The 6,759-nt window shown below is 34.6% G+C and overlaps 1 long non-coding RNA gene across 2 annotated transcripts in view; it reads right to left on the reverse strand.

The window, feature by feature from the left end:
* Window positions 1-6,205, reverse strand: part of LOC149125601 (uncharacterized) — a 34,186-nt gene extending 27,981 nt beyond the window's left edge. The window contains exons 1-2 of one of the 2 annotated variants that reach the window (XR_016237127.1): window positions 5,968-6,205; window positions 5,267-5,298 (exon numbers count right to left, since the gene is read on the reverse strand). This is a non-coding gene — a long non-coding RNA (uncharacterized LOC149125601). Of the gene's footprint in view, window positions 1-1,723; window positions 1,773-5,266; window positions 5,299-5,967 lie in introns of those variants that run through there. The other variant, XR_016237128.1, reaches the window with a different exon arrangement.
* Between the last annotated feature and the right edge of the window lie 554 nt (window positions 6,206-6,759).

A 6,759-nucleotide genomic window follows, 5' to 3' on the forward strand; every position in this document is an offset into this window, starting at 1 on the left:
TAGTAATTGAAATCCTAGGAAACATGATAATAGTCCAGCTGAGAAAAATTTTATCCATTCATTCAACAAGCAATGCTCAAGTGTCTGCTTTTCACCAAGGGCTGGGGATGACATAAGGATACAATGATGCACAGACATGTTTCCGTTTTCAAAGCTTACAATCTAGTGAATGGGAATAAATACATGAGTAAATAATAAATACAATAGTAATAAAAGGGAAAATAAAGTAATTTCAGGTAGTAAAAAGGATTACTAGGAAAAAACAGTAAATAAAATACACAGTGCTTGCACCATCAAGATATTTTACACTGGATGAAAAGTAGGCATCACTGAAGGAGATACTGTCAGCTGTGACTTGAATCATTTGATGGAGTCAGTCATTTCAAGGTCACAGAAAGAGCAAGATGGTAGAAGAAAGAACAAGAGGGGCAAGTGTCTGGGTGCAGGGGCGCAGTGGGTAAAGCTGCCTCCTGAGACGCATGCATCCCATGTGAGAGCTGGTTTAGTCCCAGCTACTTCATTTCCAATCCAGCAGCAGAAAAAGACTCAAAAGCTTTGGCCATTGCCACATATGTGGGTCTCCCAGATGGAGTTCCATGCTTCTGGTTTTAGCCTGGCCCAGCCCAGAACATTGAGACCATTTAGAGAGTGAACCCGCAAATGACATATTCATTCACTTTCTCTCTAACTCTCCAATTTTATAAATAAAATGATTTTTTTCTAAAGAGAAAGAGAAAGCGTAAGCCTTAAGGTAAGAAAAAGATGAGAATATTCAGTGAACATTTAAAAAAAAGATAACATAGCCGAACTTTGACACAACAGAAGGTAAAATGGAGTGATATGAGGCAAGAGAGGTAGGATAGACCAGATGTGACTCTGTAGACCATGAAGAAATCTAGAGCCATGGAGTCTCTAAAATGGAAGCTGAACAACTCCACTGCACTTTAAGAATCAACCACTGTTGCCTCTGAGAGGAAAACAGAGTGTAGGAGAGCAAGAGTAGAGAAAGAAAGATCAAATATTTGAATTTTGAGTTTTACCACTGTCCAAGAAAAGAAGAGTGGCTTGGACTAGGGCATAGGCAGGATGTATTTCAGAGGCAGACAGGCAAAAGCCTATGTCTAAATTGGAACTGGGGAAAGAGGAAAAGAAAAACATTAAAGATAAGAACATTGGGTTGTCAAGTTATTTATTACCATAAGGAAAACTAAGGAAGTACCAGCTTTGGGAAGGGTTTCAAGGGTGCTATGGACCTTAATTATTCCTCTATCATATTTTCAAAAATAACTTTTATTCGTTTTGAAAGACAGTGTTAGAAGGAGAGAGGGAGAGCCAGAGAGAAAGATCTTTCAACTGCTGGTTCACGCATCAAAAGGCCGCAATGACTAGGGCTGTTCCAAAATGAAGCCAGAGCCTAGAACTCTATCCTGGTTTCCCATGTGCATAGCAGGGGCCCAGGCCTAAGACCATCTTTTGCTGCTTTCCTGGTACATTAGTGGAAGTTGTACTGAAAGCATAAGAGCCAGAACTGACTCTATGGCATGGGATGTGGTGTTGCAAGTCGCAGTTTAACCCACTGTTCGACAATGCCAGCCACTCTCCATCAATCTTAATGCTCTTCTTTGCTCTTTCCCCAACCAACCATATGAGAACTATCCATTGCAGAACTAGAAGTTCATCAGTTCATTATGTTTTATGCACAATTTCATACCTCCATGACTTACCAATTGCTTTCCTTCATCCTGTAATTTTCCTCCACCATCTTTGTGAACCTGTAAGATACCATTCCTCCCACATTCAGCATGAACAACATTGTTTTGAAGATTGCCATTATATGCTCAGCAAAGTCAATAACTCTTCTACTATATAATGACTTCAAGCACATATGACATTAGTAAGCTGATTTGATTTGAATTACAATTTTTTCTATATAATTGAATGTTTATATGCCCACCATTTGATGCTAAACTTCTCAAAAGTAGATTTCACATTTAATAATTAAAGCTGGGAAATGATTGGTGTAATCCCTTAGGTGCCAAATAGACAGCTATAACATACAAATTGTAGGTTTCAGGTATTGTTTAAGAATATGGCATAACATGGGTTACATTTTAATGGATTTTTTGAAAATAAGTGAAGACTATGGCAGAAATTCTGTAATGCATGTAATTTTAATCATTGCAAGTACTTTGTAAACATTAAGGAACTAAGACCTAGCAAGACTAAAAAAGTAATTATAAACTTGAATTTACTTTTCTTTTTGCTTCTTTTAATGTCTCATAAATTGTTGCATTAGATATGTGAATTATGTTAGATTTCTATTAGTGCTATTCTATTGATTATTTTATGTCAGAGAAAGGATGCATATACAAAAAATAAGCAAAAATAATGAATGAAGGATACAATCATGATTTTAAGATAGTTATGAGTAATATGTCACAGGACTTAATTAAAAGTGGAAAAAACATTTCAGATGTACTGAAACTAGGTTACCAGACCCCATAAGAGGGCCTGGTATAGACCTTCCAAACTTCTGAATTGACCAACCAACTAGAGGTGGTTCAAGTAACAGCTACCCATAGTTAAACCAGCAGAAAATTCACCTAGTAAACCTACAGAGCTGTGAGACACAAGCTTTTATCATTATTCCCCAATAATTCAATAACACAGATAGAAGAAACACTGTTGAGTTGGTGGGCATTGTCTCTCTAGGAAACGCTCATTAATCAGATGTAAGGAAATAGAAGAAAGATCCAAAGTAGACTCTGATTGGAAGTTTGAGTGTGTGAAAGAATGTGTTTCTTACTGATACTGCAATTTAAGGGATATTTTGCTTTCAGGAAACTGAGTAACTGATATAGGGGGCATACTTAATTTGAGGTAACATTTTTACAAGTAAAAGGAGGTATAAAAGTAAAAGTTAACAAAGCAACATGTATGAGGAAATGAGTACACAGCTTTGTGAACTTTCCACAAAGCAATCATAGTCTGAGAAAAGGCACACAAGGTATAACAACTGATTTAGCACAGACGTTGATCAAAACAGATGCTATCACTAAGTAAGTAGTGTGTACAAGCCAGTGCACACAGGCAATTATGAGGCCTGGAGCATTGAGTCCTTGACTTCTGACAAGAGAGACTTCAAAGCTTCAACTTTGGGAAAAGTTATCAGTTTCTTAAATGATGAGGTGGAGTGAACAGGAACAAGAGGATAAAGATGTGCCTTTAAATTGGGAGAAATATTTCATTTCCAGAGAAAGGCTTTAAATCAAAAATGGAAAGGAAATTTTTCAAGAAGTGAAGGAAAATAACGGGATATTTGTGAGTTCTAGAATCGAAGTAGGAGAGAAAACTTTCGGTGTTTTAAAGATGGATGTGTAAAAGCCCAGAGAGAAAAAAAGAGGAGAGGAACAGGAGGGAAGGGGAAGGGAAAGGAAGGGAGGGAAGGGAAATGGAAAGGAAGGGAAACATTGTTTGAACTTCACACTTCCCTCAGGGTTCCAAAGACTGAAATGTAAAGGTTGGGAAAAATGAACTTAGGAGTCAGAAAAACTGCAATATAAATACTGAGCCTCCTATCTGTCCAGTACCTGCTTTATCTATTTGAAAACTAACTGCCTTAGCTATGATCTAGAAAAAATAACATGAAGAATTTACAAAAGTTCTGTAAATGTGTGTTATAAAAAGCTGTTTATGGATTTCACAGTTTTTTGCACCAAAGAAACCTTATCTTTTAATTTTATTTTTCCATGAACTTTTAGATTTCTTGTAAGTGTCTCATAAAGTTGTTATCATGAATAAACAAATTAATGTACTTGGCCATTCTCACTTTTAAGTTCTTTCCATTCCTTTCTTCCCAACTTCTAATAACACTTTCTACTTCTCCTAATTATGTTCATATCACTTAGAACAGGTAGAGATAAGAAGAAACCAGCCATATTTTCCACCTGTAATTTTCCACATTTTTCCCTCTCTTCTTTTTGATACTTCCCTCTCTCCATTCTGCTCTGCTTCCCTCCTGGCACTACCCTTCCTTCTCTACGTTTTCCCAATCCCCCCCACACACTTCCTTCCTCCTTTTATTCCTTCCTCCCTCTCTGCCTCTCTCCTTTACTCTTTTTATCCTTATTTAGAATTTCTGGTATACTCAAGTTGGTTTTGAAATATACTTCTCAACTTGCCAATTAAACTTTGGACTGTTCCTTTTAATAGCAGAGCATGTTTTTCACAGGTGCATTCAGGATACTTTCAAAATAAGAAGAAAGTAGCAGACTTGATTATTATTTTCAGATTCATTTTAGGCTTAATTAGCATCACAAGATAAGTGATGTACAAACAAATAACAAATTTCTACTGGGGTTCACATATCATCATATATTTTTTCATTCGGCCTTAACTTTCACCTAAAAAGCATTATGAAGCACTGTAAATCTCATAAAAAAGATATTGAAACAACCAAAATACATTTATTGCTTATAAAGTCTGCAAATTAAGCTTTGATGTTTTTGCTATCAAAAATAAGATAAAAGTGTTCAATTTAAATTATTGCATTTGTTTTTTGCAACAGTTACCCTTACAGAGTTCTCCATAGAGAAGCTGCTATATTTATTAATAATAATATCAATGTTCTATAGCCTATATATTGCCTGCCGTATTCTAACTGTATCAAATAGGATATTTGGGAATTCCATAAAAATATAACATAGTTCTTTCAGTAATATTATAACAAAAAGCAATATTAGTATTCCAGAAGCAGTATTTATATTTGAAGTGTCCGTACAATGTATTCACAGTTAAAAAGAGAATTTTAACTCAAAAGGACAAAATATGGTGTTCTCAAAAAATTTCTCAACAATCAACATAATATGAAAGGTATCTGTTATTTTATTTCATGGACACAATATGAATGACATATAAGGTAAAGCTTGTACTGCAAATTCAGTTTCTATCTTAACACGTTGTGTAATATAAATCTAATTATTTAGCTCAAAGTTTCCTGAAATCATGTAAGTCAGACTTACAAAAATGAAAGAACACTAATATGTTAACCAAAAAATAGTAACCTCCATAAAACTTGTGTTTCTATGGCTTCCTTCACACACACACACACACAAACACACACAAATACAAACATTTACAATGCTTATTTACAAATTTCATTTCTTCTTCCAGAAGTAGTCTTACATCTGTGCCAGATAGCAATACTTTTTACCATATAAATAAATTAATATGGATCAAGAAGAGGCAAGTAACTCATCACTCATACTTCTTAGTTTCGGTGTCTTTTAAATAAATTTCCTAGAAGCAAATAAATAATAGTAATAATCAAAAATCTTATGGGAGTATTTTTCATGTCACATCTGTCCATTTTAGTTTATCATTTCCACTTATCCCCTACTATGTTGACTTTTAATTGTTTTCCACTTTCCTAGTTTCAATATCCTAAAACTTCAAATATTGATTTTATTATAGTTTTGGTCAAGTAAATGCTTACTTTTACTGGAAAAAGTCCCACTCCCTTCAAATTTTATATTCATTATGTACATTTTATCAAAAGAGTAAATGTTACCAGCCCCTGATCAAAAAATAAAATTCAACAAGGAAATGGATGTGAGCTCATGATCAGTCATATACAAACATTAGAGAAAAAAAGACAAATGTAATCAAATTTGTCTACCAAATCACTGAAATCCATCAGAGAAACATTTTGAGCCACAGCTATACATATTTCCAATATTAACAGTACATTTTGTGCTGCTAGACTGAAACATGAGTTGTCAACAAACCTAAAATAGATTGTGCAACTCTGAACTGTTTCAAAACATATGACAGAAACCACTTATCTCAACAAAAAAGAGAGAAAGAAAGAGAGAGAGAAAGGAGAAAGGAGACCTTTATGATACACAAAGAACCATTATAATAGCTTACAATATTTTCATATTTAAGTCAACAACCTTCTAAACTCACAGTTTTGTGGTTTTAGTCATGAAATAAAAAGGCTCACTGTTCTGGGTTTGCTTCTTCATCGGTGGAAAAATAAGGAGGGATTTAGTATTTCACAGATTTCCCATAACTTCTTCCTTGTAATATGCACTGTTACAGCAGTACTCCAATTTCTTAAACATGATTTGCAGAGTTTAAGCTGAGCCCCACAATGACACCAGGTTTGGCACTATCACTTCTGTTTGCTTGGCAAACTGCTCTCTCCTCTTCACTCAATTTGCTGTCCTACAACCTCTCCCAGCTATGCTGTACCTCTTTAGTTTGCTTTCTCTTTCTACAATATCCTCTCTCCTACTCTCAACTGATCTTATTTCCCTCAATCATTTGTATCAGTATGTAAAAAAAACTTTTGTTAAAATAATCTTAGAGAACATATTAGCATATAAGTGAGTCAAATTAGTTTAAATAAAATGTGACTAGAATATAAACAAAGTCACTGAATCAAAAATGTAATTTTAATTTCAAGCTTTGTCATTTGCTATATGAACCTTAGAGAAAACATTTAAGTATGTAGATTTCATTGAGGTCCTTATTTCAAGATGAGGATGGTGATAATGTGGATAATATGATTAAAAACCTATTTACAGTACTAACAATGATTATGCAGTGTTACTCTGTGAATTTTCCATGCATTATCACTCTGACCACAAACATCCTGAAATGTAGAATTATTATTTTTTTTTTTTGACAGGCAGAGTTAGTGACAGGGAGAGAAAGAGAGAAAGGTCGTCCTTCTGTTGGTTCACCTCCCAAATG

The sequence above is a fragment of the Oryctolagus cuniculus genome, chromosome 7, assembly GCF_051225735.1.
Source record: "Oryctolagus cuniculus isolate XC-2025 breed Fujian yellow rabbit chromosome 7, ASM5122573v1, whole genome shotgun sequence".
Taxonomy (NCBI): Eukaryota; Metazoa; Chordata; class Mammalia; order Lagomorpha; family Leporidae; genus Oryctolagus; species Oryctolagus cuniculus.